At 50.3% G+C, this 11804-nt stretch overlaps 1 protein-coding gene across 3 annotated transcripts in view; it reads right to left on the bottom strand.

Moving 5' to 3' along the window:
• The window catches only part of GPAM (glycerol-3-phosphate acyltransferase, mitochondrial), a 61309-nt gene extending 49842 nt beyond the window's left edge, over positions 1 to 11467 (bottom strand). For 2 of the 3 annotated variants that reach the window (XM_045853982.1, XM_045853980.1), the window contains exon 1: positions 11232 to 11467. The gene's annotated coding sequence lies outside the window, so the exon portion shown is untranslated. Of the gene's footprint in view, positions 1 to 968; positions 1069 to 11231 lie in introns of all 3 variants that reach the window. The other variant, XM_045853984.1, reaches the window with a different exon arrangement.
• Positions 11468 to 11804: the final 337 nt, after the last annotated feature.

Here is an 11804-nt window from a genome sequence, read left to right on the forward strand (position 1 = left end):
TATTTATCAAGCACTTACTTGGTGCCTGGCACAGGGCTGCAGGTTTTTGTAAATACTATCTCACTGAATTCTCACAGAGACCCTCCGAAGTAGGTGTTTATCTGTTATTCTCTTGGTACAGATTAGGTTGCTGAGGGGTCATGCTGCTTTTCCAATGTCAAAGCTAGCATGTTGCAAGCTAGCAAGTAACCAGGACCTGATTCGAACCCGGGTATGTTTGACTTCAATGCTCATGCTCTAAATCAGGAGGCAGCACACTTTTTCTGGAAAGAACCAGATAGTAAATATGTAAGTCTTTGCAGGCCATATGGTTCTACATGTAGCAACCACTCAATTCTGTTGTGCTATGAAAGCCACCATAGACAATACATAAATAAATGCAGGTGGCTGTGTGTGTATTAATAAAACTTTATTTACAAAATGTGGTAAGCAGGCATTGGCCCAGGGGCCATAATTTGTAGATATATATTCTGTATGCTGTGCTAAAGGGGTTTTCAAAGAGAAAAGGGAGGAAGAGGAGTATAAGAAAAGCATTAAAATGTGTGCTTGGTGCTTGGTGAGCCCTCTTGAAATAAGAACAATAGCAGGTGGATAAAACTAAGCTAAAAAAGGCAAAATCAGCAATAAGGTTGTGGTAGGATTTATGGCTCTATTGATTCAGCTTCTCGACTGAATTATAACCATCCCTTAAGACTATAGTAGAGTTTAATTCAAATAAGGTGTTCCATTTTAACCAAGTTTCCATTCATATTGTAATCACGTGATTTCACATGCCACCATTCAAGCAGGTCCACACCACCCTCCACCCCAAGCAGGCCCCAGATGTTCACTATTGAAGGACAAGGTGCACTGAGTCACTGACGGTTTAAACTCTCCTTCTTTCAAACGTTGAGCCTGAACAGTGGTCTTTCCTTCCCAAGCAAACGTAAGAGGTATTGGCAAGAGGTGAAAGGTAAGATGTGACTCACAGGTCGGAGAAATCTCTGCAGCCTCCTTGGGAAGGTGACCACACTTGGGTTCAGTTGTTGAGTCGTTCAGAGCGGTGGCTCGTGACACTGAATATGAGAACTAAAGCAAAAGACCGACTCTCAGTCTCTTGGGCTTGGGGTGGGAGGCAAAGGCTGAATTTTGGAAGGTGGGCAACAAGGGGCAAAGGCAATGGTGTCTGCAGTGCTGAGCTGTGTGTGGGTGACAGGCTGGTGCGGGCCAGAGCGGGGCGGGTGGGGGAGGGCGAGGCCTCCTCTCAGCGCTCTGTTTTTCTCTCCTGGCTCATTAGAAAGACATGAGACAAAATACTCACTTCTCTTGTTCCCTGAAGAAGGAAGAAACAGCATATGGTTCTCAAACCAACAGGCACATTTTCCTCGATTTATATGCAATTTTCTAAACATGAGCCTTACATGTTTGAGCAAATGACAAAGATTAAACTTTCTTAGGGCTTCTGAACCTTCTCCTTGGCCCATCGAAGTGCTTGGGTCATGCATGTGTAAAAGTCCAGTTTTAGCATAGCCAGAACTCTGACCTCTCCCCTGTCACCCCCCCAGGTGATGTCTGATCCCCTAGCCCTTCTTCAGCAAAGAGTCCTGTTAGGTCAGTTCAGCCAGAATCCCCTTACCCGTAATGTTACTTCTTAGTAATTCCCCATCCACTGACCGCCTCCACCCTGCTCCTTGGCTATAATCCCACTTGTTCATGTTATACTTGGACTTGAGCCCAACCTCTCTCCTGCACTGTGAAATCCCATGGCAGTGGCCCCTACCCTATCACGATGGCCCTGAATAAAGGCTGCCTGACCATCTTTAACAAGTATTGCTGAATGTTGTTTTTTTCTCTAACATGGTAAAGCAGCCCCAGCACAGAACACCCAGCACCTGCCGGGGACCCTAGAGACGCTAGGTCTATCCCAGCCCTGCTGTTACCCCACAGTGACGTCCTGGGCACCCCTGGCCCAGGCTTCCCCTTTCTGGGCCTGTTTTCTTGTTAGCAACAGAATGAGTCAGTCTCCTACCTTCTCATCCACCCAAATGTTCATCTTTTTTCATCTTTTTGTTGCATTTTTAATATTTATTATATTTGTTATTGTTCAGAGGTACTATTTAAGATGATTTATGTTATTAATAAAACTGGATTTCTACTGAGCATTTAGCATTGACGAGGAGGGTGTCACATGCTTTAAATCCACCCTAGTACTTAATTCTCATGACCTCCCTATGAGGAGGGACACTTGTGATTGCACACTCCACAGACATGTGAGCTGAGGTTCAGGAAGGTGCTATGATGTTCCCAAGGTCAGAGAGTAAGTGGCAGAGCTGGGATTTGAGCTTGAACCTTTTCTTTTTCCTTCCTTCCTTCCTTCCTTCCTTCCTTCCTTCCTTCCTTCCTTCCTTCCTTCCTTCCTTCCTCCCTCCCTCCCTCCCTCCCTCCCTCCCTCCCCCCCTCCCTCTCTCCCTCCCTCCCTCCCTTCCTTCCTTCCTTCCTTCCTTCTTCCTTTTCTTTTTAAGAACTACACTGTCTTTGTGTGCCCTGTAGCCCCTGGTCAACATCTGACCCAAGGAAAAAAAATGCAGATTCGAACTCCCTTCCCCTGAACTCCATGATGCCTCTCACCATGTCAGGCTATGAAATACCAAGATGTTTTTCTGGAGGAGACGGTTCAGGAGTTGCCACGGATGTCCAACACATGGCCTTTGCCTTTGCAAACCCAGGAGAGACACTCAAACCCATGGTAAAATCAGGGGCTCCAGAGGAGCAGTGCTGATAACTCACAAAGCAGGAGTCCCCTCCTCCTTGATTTTTCCTTAATGTCATTCTTGTGCTTAAGCAGACATTAAACCATGGTGTCTGAAATCTCTGATTATTGGAGAGCCTTTTTTCTTTGCTAGGGAGAGGCAATCCCTTTAAGGTTGGACCAAATCAACAATCTGATGATTCAAGGGAGCTGGGGGCTCTCCTCAAACAAACCAAGATTTCAAGAAGGCAAATCAGCGCTGGCCTGTTCAGAGAGGCTTGGAGACCTGTGGTGGGATAAGGGTAGATTCCTACAGATAGCAGAGCGAGGCTGATAAGGTTGATGTCTTGCACAGATCTGATTCTCTCAGGGGTGCGGGAGAGGGAAATGAGTTTAATCTTTGAATGTCTACTATGATCTAGGTGATTTTATGTACACCAAGCATTAGGTCCTGCGAGCAACAGGTAATGTTGACATTTTACAGATGAAGCCAGTAAGAACCTAACCAGGGATTCATTCTCTCTCTCTCTCCCTTTCCCCCTCTCTCTCTCTCTTTGTTTTCACTCTATTTCAATGTTTGTGTAGACACCAGCCTAGGTCTAATTCATATTTCCAAGATTTAAATGGCATTTTCTCAATTGAATATTTGTAAAAAAAATATATTTAGGCTGCTAAACCTAATACAGTACCTAGCACAGAGGAGGAGTTCAATAAAATAGGATGAATTAACAACTAGTAATGTTGTTTATCAAAGTGGAGTTGATATCATCTGATCCAGCAGTTCTCAACTAGAAGCGATTTTGCTCCACAGGGGACATCTGAATATGTCTGGAGATATTTTTAGTTGTCACAATAGAAGGGAGGGGTACTGCTGGCATCTAGAAAGTAGAAGCCAAGATGCTGCTAAACATCTTACAAGGCACAGGACAGCTTCACACACACAAAAATGATTTGGCCCATAATCTCTAATAAGATTGCTGAGGTTAAGAAATTCTGATATAATTTAACATGCCTCACAAATGAACCAGGCAACCATGACTCAGAGAGACAGAGTTGTCCAGGTCCATGCTACTCGCTGATGGCAAAGTCATGATAGGAAGTATCCCCTGGCACCTTCTACAGTGTTCTTGCCAGACCTCGAGCTGCTGACTCGCCAGAGGGTCGCCTGCCACAGGAGAGATGGTTTCGATGGAAAATGACGTGTTGGCATATCAACCCAGGTAAACCACACATCATGAGGCAAATCCAAGTGTACCTAGCCTGCTGTCCCTCAGTCTGGGTCATCTTCTCACTGAGCAGGCAGGGGAGGGTCCGGAACCCGAGGAGACCGGGCTCTGGAACAGAGTGCTCACCAAGAGGCCTTTGCTGCTCACCAGCTTCACTGAACACCTTCCTTTTCTTAGGGTTGCAAACTAATGGTCACAATCATCAAACTGAAGAAAGGATTTCCTTTTACTAATTAAATAGGCAAGTTAAAAATATTAGCGATTACGTGGTCACATTAAGTCAAGGTAGAAATGGCTAGCAAGTGATTCTCTCCACAACGTAGGAGTCATCTGCACGATCATTGTCATCAATGACATGTTGGTTTCCTACGTGCCAAGAGATGGGTTGGGTCCCAGAGAAGAGACGGGCAGAAGGAGAAGAGGAGGATGTACCCTTGACCTCAGTGTTTGTGTAGACACCAGCCCAGGTCTAATTCATATTTCGAACGTGAGAGTCTGCAGTGCTTCACCGTCACAGGGCAAAGCCAATACTGCAAAATGGGTAAAGCGAACCCCCGTTGCTGCTGCACAGCTAAGCCCAGCACGACTCACTTATTACTTATTTTAAACAACTTTTAACACAGAAACACTCCCTTGCAGCCCAAGCATTTGGACTTTCCCACTTGTGGCGTTATTGGGACTTGGCCTGCCTGATGGGCGATTTTGGGCGGGGAGGAAGAGTCCATTAAGCTCCTGGGGGAACTCCAGCGCCCTGTACCATATCCAAAATGACAGGATAAGGAGATGCAATAGCAGACGTCATTGAGTTATGGCAGCTCATTTGATCCCCAGATCCCTTCACTTAAGCTGGTAGATGGGGAGGACCCCAAAAGGCTACCCTGGACATCTTTTCCAGCGGCCTCCAAGCAGGAGATCTGGGTTAACACAACTCTGAAGATTGACTTTTATCTTGAAATTTCAATGAAAAATTAAACATCCTGATAACGCTGAGTCCTAATGGGTTTTTATTTCCATCGCAACTGCTTTCTGAGACGGATAATTCCCCTTTAGATTTTCATGAGTTTGGCCCAGAAATCAGATACTCGAGGCATTAAACATACAGGAGCCTGGGGCGCCAAGAAAAGAGGAGTGTCTATTTAAGGATTTGGCGGCCACAGGCAGCTTAGTGTCTTGGGGAAGTGAGTAGAATTTGAATGTATCAGCTCTGCCACTCTCTGCCACAGACCTGAAATCAGACACTCAGAGAGACACCCCGGGGCTCCCGCCTGGGTTTGGACACGGGTGTTAACCTCGGTGACAAGCAGCTTGTTGAACAATGCTTCCCCTACTCAGAGCTCTCACGGTGCAGTACACGAAGGCATGTGAACTTTTCGGTTCTGCCCAGACATAGTATTAAAATCAAACTAAACATTCACTGACCATCCCAAAACACCATCATTTGATCAAAGAAAGAATGTTTGAATGTTTCAAGCAGCAGGAAGGAGAGACTCTCAGGACAAAGGGAAGTTCTTCCAATTGAATACGGATAGCTGTATTAAAGACTTTGCTACTTTGTCCTTAGTTCTCCCATCGCCCTAGGCTGGAAGAAAAATATCCTAGACCAGCACCCATCTGATGTCTGGAAGGTAGGCACTGGGAGTAGCCATGGGAGTATCCTGGAGAAGAATTGGGTTCGGGACCCAGAAGGTATTCCAGGGCAAGGACCGGGAGGGGTGAGGGGCTAGAACTGGGGGGACAGGGTTTGCCCTGAGAAGAAGCCTCTGCTCCGTGGTGGCACTTTCCACGCTGTAATGCTACACTAAGTGGCTTGTTTAATTACCGGTCTCTTCCCCTGGGCTTTGAGTTCCTAGAGAGTGGTGCCTCGTTGCCCTGAGTCAGGCAGCTAATTAGATGAGGAGTGGGGATGGTGGTGTCATAAGCAGACACTCAAAGGAGAGATGGCAACACACCAGGGACACACAGCACTGCTTCACGAACCCGCAAAACCTGAGAAGTAGAGGGCACGCATTCTATGATTTAATGGCGTGCACCATTTCTGGCTGATGTAGTGGAGGGCCCCCCTCCCTCCACCCTATCTGGCAGACTCACCCCGAGTATCATCCCACAAGACAATTAAAATGTGCCCCAAAGAGAGCAGGAGGGGGTCAGGACTGCTGCTGTCCCCGGGAGGTGCCAAGGGACTGCTGAGCAAAGGCTCAGCTCCTCCCCCGTGGCTCCTGGAGCTGTCTGAGCAGGAGCAGGGCTGGGCGGGGGAGCAGCCGCCTCCTGCCTGCCTACTGATTGATCCCCTTGGTTTTCCCATTGCCAACTCCGAAAAGAGCTCTCAGTCCCAAGGTTTCCCATTGTCCCAGGCCCTTCTTTCTCATAGTCACTTCTTGGAACTGACTCAAAGAAAACATCATGCACACTGTTAGCAGCAGCCCCGGGTTAAGTTCCACAGCAACCACCCCTTCCCAGCAGAGAGAAAGTCCAGCCCACGGGGAGATGGATGGCGCTTTCTTTCAAGACTCATTTTGGGTGTTGTTAGCCAACTTGACTTCTGCCGGGATGCTGGGGCCCAAAGCACAGAGGCAGCCTCCGCTGAGCCTCCCACCAGCCCCGGCAGCGCTGGGAAGAGGCCAAGGGCAAAGCTCACTGAGCAAGTGTGCTGAGGCAGGGGGTGGATCAGCAGGGGTGGGGCCCCTGCCCCCCAGGCTGCTTGAGAGCCCAGGAGCGGTGATGGAGTGTTTTCATTAGCACTGGCTCAGCGCGCAACTGGGAGCCCCGTAATGAATCTAAAACGCTACTCAACCAGCTCCACGTTGGTGGGATTAGCAAAGCTGTGGGTTCTGGGAACCGAATGGTGAGGGTGGGCTTCCTGTTGCCAGCATCCTGTCATTTTTTCCTCTTAGGACCTGCTGGGGAGATCTGCCTTGGGTGATACTTGCTATTCCAAGTCTCCTTGGAAATGCTCTTGGTCTCATGTATCATTTATGACACGGAATCTGTTTCTTTCTCAACATGAAACCTCTATGGTTCTCCCACCAAAGAGAGGTTTTTGAATCCTGAATTCATGTGAAGACAGTGTGTGCCTTGAAGTGTCAATCTTAATGCCTGTTCCCCTGCACCCTTCCCCCCCCCACCCACCTCCGCCGGATTGCTCCCCTCGGGAATCACTGGCTAAAACAGTGATGTCCCTAGGAGGTTCTGCCCCGCACCCTGGCCAGCAAGCAATGGGTGGGGATGGGCCCGAGGCAAGAGCGAGCCTCAGGTGGGGAAGAGAAGATGAAGAGATGGTGATGGAGGTCAAGGGGACAGGGTCACCCACCGGGGAAGGTGGGAGAGAATTGCAGGTGCTGACATCACCACTCTCTCAGGAGCCTGACGCTGACCACTGCCTTTCCTCCTTGTCCTCCACTTAGCCTTCTTATCACCGCCCAGAGCCCCCGGCTTTGTCTGGGAAAAATGCTAAGCAGCACTTCAGAAGAGCTGCCACGAAGGCCCGGGGAGCTCACAAAGGCGCTGTGTGCGGTGCAGAAGGGACATGGTGCTCCCGGTGGGAGGCCGTGTGGGTGGGGGGGGGGGCGGCGGCTGGGAGCATTCATGGGCAGCCAAGGAAGACTGCGGGGCCCGTCTCCAGACCCTCAGCTCCCCGCTCCCCTCTCGGCCTGCCTGTGCGTGGACTTGCACTGCCGGAGAACACTGCCCCAGGAGGGTTAGTCACACAGGCTAGACATGTATGAACTTGGGACGAAGGACATGGAGAACCTGGTGTCTGGCCCCAGTCCCTGGCTTAGGGGTTTTCACCTGGGGGAGTGGCCCCAGGGCAGTGAGGATGCTGTGGTCCCGCTAAAGAGTAGGAAGGAGGTGCTGGGAGGAAAGGATTCTAAGACACAGCATCAGCTAATCCCTCCTTTTGCCCTCTCTGAGTTTAAACCCAGCCTCTTCCCACCAGCGGAGACAGCTGGGGAAGCAGAGCGCTGGACAGGGAATCGGGGGAGCCTTGTTCAACCTGGCTCCATCCTGTTGCGGTTCGGGAGAATCGAAACGCCGGAGATGAGCAACTCAGCTCCAGGAGCCATTCAGTCCAACCCCCTCACTCCATACTCACAGACTGGGACCTGGAGAGTGGCAGGTGCTCGCGCCACCAGGGCCTCACATGCTGAGCACCTACCGCATTCTGGCTGAGGTGGCCCGTCAGGCAGGTGCTCAGAGCTGCCGGCTCAGCGAAGAGGCCTTTCTTGACTAGCTCCCCACCTCCATCTAAACTAGGTCCCTTGTTCTTTTTCCCGTCACAGATGGCAATGACCTATTAATTAATGTGACTTTTTTTAACACCTGCCCCCCACCCCCATTCTACAAGGGCCCGGATCTTTCTTTCTCTGCCTTGTTCTCCACTGCACCCCAGTGCCTCGCACACAGTAGGCACACAATGAGACGGATTAAATTCAGAACCTCAATTCTCAAAGTAACCCGGTGAGAGAAGTGCTATGCCTATTTTACAGATGAGGAAAGTGGGGCTTGGATCATTTTAATGACAAGTGGAAGAAGCAAAATTCAGCAGGAGATGTGAATGACCCTTCCCCCCACCCCCCATGCGTGCCATACTCCTCTTCAAACAACGGTGATCAGACTTTGAAGAGTCCCTTCACCTGGAGGCCTTGGGCTGGATTTTCCCAAAGGTGATGCCCTGGCACCAGAGGCCTCAAGATCACTCAAGAGAGGAGGAGAGGGGCAGGGTCACTCTGGGACTTGGGGAAGCTCAGAGCTGGGGTGCCCAGGCTGGCGCCCAGTCTTGCCAAGCCAGGTGCTAGATCAGGGTCTACTCAGGGAGGATGAGAAGCTGACGACCACTCAGCAACTGGGGAGACGAACAGAGAAACATCAATGCTTGCCTGGCAGGAATATTAGAGGGGACCCATCACCAGAGAGCAGTGAGTCCACGGCCTGGGATTTGGGAAGGGCAGGCTCTGAGCCTAGATACTTTGGGAATTGAATTTCAGCTCACACACTGACCATCATGGGCACGTTACTTGTGGTCTCTTAGCCGTAGTACTTCTAAAACATAGGATGATGCTAACCACACTGTCTCACAAGGAGTAAAGGAGATATACCAGGGAAAGCCCCCAGCACAGGGCCTGACCCGCTGCGAATCTCCAGCCAATGCAGTCTCTTCAAGGACTTCCTTCAAGGCTCCACTGGATTCCTGATTGGAGCCCCTTTCAGGCTATAGGCGGGAACCTATGCGTGATTAAACCTGGCTACAAAGGTAGGTGGGAGGCCAACAGGGAAAGCAGATTCTAACAGAGAGAACAAAACACAGCTCTGAAAGCATCGCAGGTCAATCTGTGCCCAAGTACTACGTTATCCTCAAGGCCTTGCTCACACCCTGCACTGTGGTTCATGAGCAGTAGTAGGCCGGTTGAGTGAACAGGCCCCGCCGAGCAGGTGGGAGAGCTGCCACGTTCTCGTCATTAGCCCACTAGCCTTCATCGGTGTATCATTGACTCTGAGGAGCACCACGGCACAGGAGTCAAAGTGTGGGCTCCCAGGTCCACCATTCACTGTTGTGCCTTAACTCACAGTTTCCTCAAAGGTTCAGTGGGTTGTGAGAATTGAGTGAACAAGTGGAAAGCACTTAGAACCGTGCCAGGCACATACGAGGCACTCTGTCAATGTTAGCTGTTATTCCCAGTGAGTCTGCTGGGCATCAGACGCTGCTGGGCTCTGGGGACCTACCTGAAGGTCTCTGCCTTCACAGACCCACCAGTCTCGTGGGGGCAATGGATGGATCAGGAAACACGCAATCGTAAGACAACGTGATTCCTGCCCCAGTAGGGTGAATTCCAATACCAGAGGACATGGCTTTGCTCAGAGACCTGACTAAACTGTTGACTTGGCCAGACCAGCGGCCAGGGCAGGGTGGAGAGCGCTCCAAGCAGAGAGACTAACATGAAACAAGGTTGACCATGGCGGGCGAAAGAAAAGGTGTCCCCAGGGCAGGGCACAGGTGGACAGTGATGAGAAAGGAGACCAGAGAGACAAGCAGGACCCAGGCCATTCACCCAGACGGTGGACAGGGAAGGGTGTTCTTCCCAAAGAGCAGAGAAGGGTCAGGCCCAGGAGGTAAAACTGCCGGCACAGGGCTTGTCCTGCACCTCTAGACATGTCCCTTAAAATGAGAGCGGGGGAGCAAGACTCACTGTAACGAACTTCTCAGACTAATTACTCCAGAAACCCTATGGGGCCTCCACAGAGGGAGCTCTCTGGGGAATCAGCAGGAAGGAGAATCCTTTATCCCGTGGAGAAGCTGTGAGGACAAAGCCCTGGTAACCTCCGGCCCAGCATGAAGCCGGGACCACCAGAATTAACACTGCCGCCAAGACCAGAGAAAGGAAATACAGTTGGCGCGGTTATTTCCTAACCTGAAATGCACAGGGAAAAATCAGTTTGAAGAATATCCATTTACCATAGAAGCATTCTTTTCTGCTCAATGTCAAAATAAAATTGTTTTCCTCATGTTTGCACCACATCCTTCCTTCCTCGGCCACCTCCAGCCAAACCTAACAACTAGAGAGGACAAAGGTCATCCTTTCATCTTTTTCACCATCATTCCAGGTGGTGAGAGTCCTGCTGGTATCGCAAGGTTCCAGCCTCCATCTGTAGTGATGAAGCCTTTGACATCGGCCTCTGTCAGACCACACCGCTGAGCCGGGTGTATGATGGAGCTGGGAACAGACAGCGCACAGCAAGCCCCAATCTGAAAGGGGGAAACATTCTCACAAACGAGGTGCCCGGCCCCACTCTTTTCTCTCTGCAGCCCACCTCCCGAGGCTCGGTGCCAACCTCAAGTGGCTTTGAAGGCCAGGTTCCATCTGCAAACCAGGCTTAATGATGCTTCAAGCTAAAGCAATTCAATTCCTCATAAAGTGTCCAAAACCCCCTGAGGATTTTGGGGTTCTGAGCCCGAGGGAAGGATGACAAGGTGGCCAAGAGACCTGCTGGATATGAGGAAGGACTTAATGGGGAGCAAAAGCACACAGACCTGAATGGCGCACCCCGATCCGAGCCCATGCCCCTTTGCAGCTGCAAGCAACTCATGCCTTGACTTGGTCTTCCCGAAGGATTCCAGGATTCTGAGCTCTCTGTCCTTCCACTTCCTCCCTCTACATTCTCTGCCTCTCCTGCTTTTCATGTTGCTAGTCCAGCCTTCCCACCCCCCCACGCCACCCCATTGCTAAGGCCATAACATCCCAAGAAATTGGTTCCTCCCCGCCAGCGAAAACCTTTTTTAATACCTGTATCCTCGTCTCTGTGGTGTCTGAGGGACTATTTCCAACCAGGTGCTCAGCAAAGCTGATCAAAACTCTGGAGAAGACAGCCCAGTCTGTGTGGGAGTGAATCAAAAGCTCCACTGGGTGCCTGTTTGTATGGCCAGAGGCTGAAGGACTTTGGGTGCTCGGCAGTAACCTCAGAAAAATTCCCTAGGCAGCAGCAAACTCTCCCAGCACAGTTTTGAAACACCCCAGCAGGAGGAAGCCTCTTTAATCAAATAATAACCAGCCAGAGATAAGGCCTGCTAGGCTGATCTCTGCCAGCCAATCACAGGCTTCCTTCCGACCGCAAGGACAAACAGACCCAGGCTTCTGGAGTGAGTTTCAGTGCTTGTTATAATTTAATGATGCTGCGGGTGGTGTCTTCTTGGCTGTGCCTGGTGGGGATTTTCTATCTGAGGACTGAAGCTCTGAGCACAGGAATCTCATTTACAGTGGCACCTGGCCCAGCGGCTGGAGCTGAGTACCCTGAGGAATCCTATGGGGCACCAGCTTCCTACCTGGATGCTTCTTCCATGTTGCCCAGAGTTCTTGTTG

The sequence above is a fragment of the Phyllostomus hastatus genome, unplaced genomic scaffold (genome assembly GCF_019186645.2).
Source record: "Phyllostomus hastatus isolate PE091 unplaced genomic scaffold, TTU_PhHast_1.1 phas_scaffold_1066, whole genome shotgun sequence".
In the NCBI taxonomy this organism is placed as follows: Eukaryota; Metazoa; Chordata; class Mammalia; order Chiroptera; family Phyllostomidae; genus Phyllostomus; species Phyllostomus hastatus.